Genomic DNA, 838 nt, shown 5'->3' with positions numbered 1-838 from the left:
CTAGTAAATAAAAAGTAATATTTATTTAATTAACAAAAACAACAGCACGCTTTACTGGATAAAAAGTGTTTAACTATAAAATATAAGTCATATAAGTCAGCAAATATGTTTTTTTTTCTTGGACATGCAGCAAAATTTTAATTGTCCAACCGTTTTTACGTATTTTTAATATTTTTGGTATAGTAAATAAAAAGTAATATTTATTTAATTAACAAAAACAACAGCACGCTTTACTGGATAAAAAGTGTTTAACTATTTCATTCTGAAAATATAAGTCAGCAAATATGTTTTTTTTTCTTGGACATGCAGCAAAATTTTAATTGTCCAACCGTTTTTACGTATTTTTAATTTGGGAAATATTTTTGGTATTCAAAGTGTTTTTTATGAAGTTCAAGGTATAGGCTTTGATTGTTGAGCCCAAATTTTTAAATATTGGCACAAGTTCCTCCCGAAAGATGGGTCCATGTAGAGAGTTCTAGATTATGGGCCTGATAAACGAATATAGTGTTTTGGACAAAACAGAAAAGAAAAACTAAATTAAGGCCGAAACTCTATTTACTACTTACTACTTTACTCTAACGTTAGATCTAGACTTCTATACTCTCAACATATTTATTTTCCATAAAAAATGACAAACAAATTGGTCTCTTAAGCTGCCTTTGTTTCTTTACACTAAAATTGAGCTGAGTATTATATTGTGACTAAAGATTGAATTTCAAATTTTAATCCTGGAATATAAAATCAGTTTTTTCAATATTTCTAAAAATAGAGACATAAGGAAATTAAAGTTTTTAGAATAAAAACTGAAAATTAAATAACATTTTTTTTAAAAATAATC

This window comes from Arachis ipaensis, chromosome B06, assembly GCF_000816755.2.
Source record: "Arachis ipaensis cultivar K30076 chromosome B06, Araip1.1, whole genome shotgun sequence".
Classification (NCBI taxonomy): domain Eukaryota; kingdom Viridiplantae; phylum Streptophyta; class Magnoliopsida; order Fabales; family Fabaceae; genus Arachis; species Arachis ipaensis.
The sequence above is the reverse complement of the archived record's forward strand: the minus strand, read 5'-3'. Positions refer to the sequence as shown.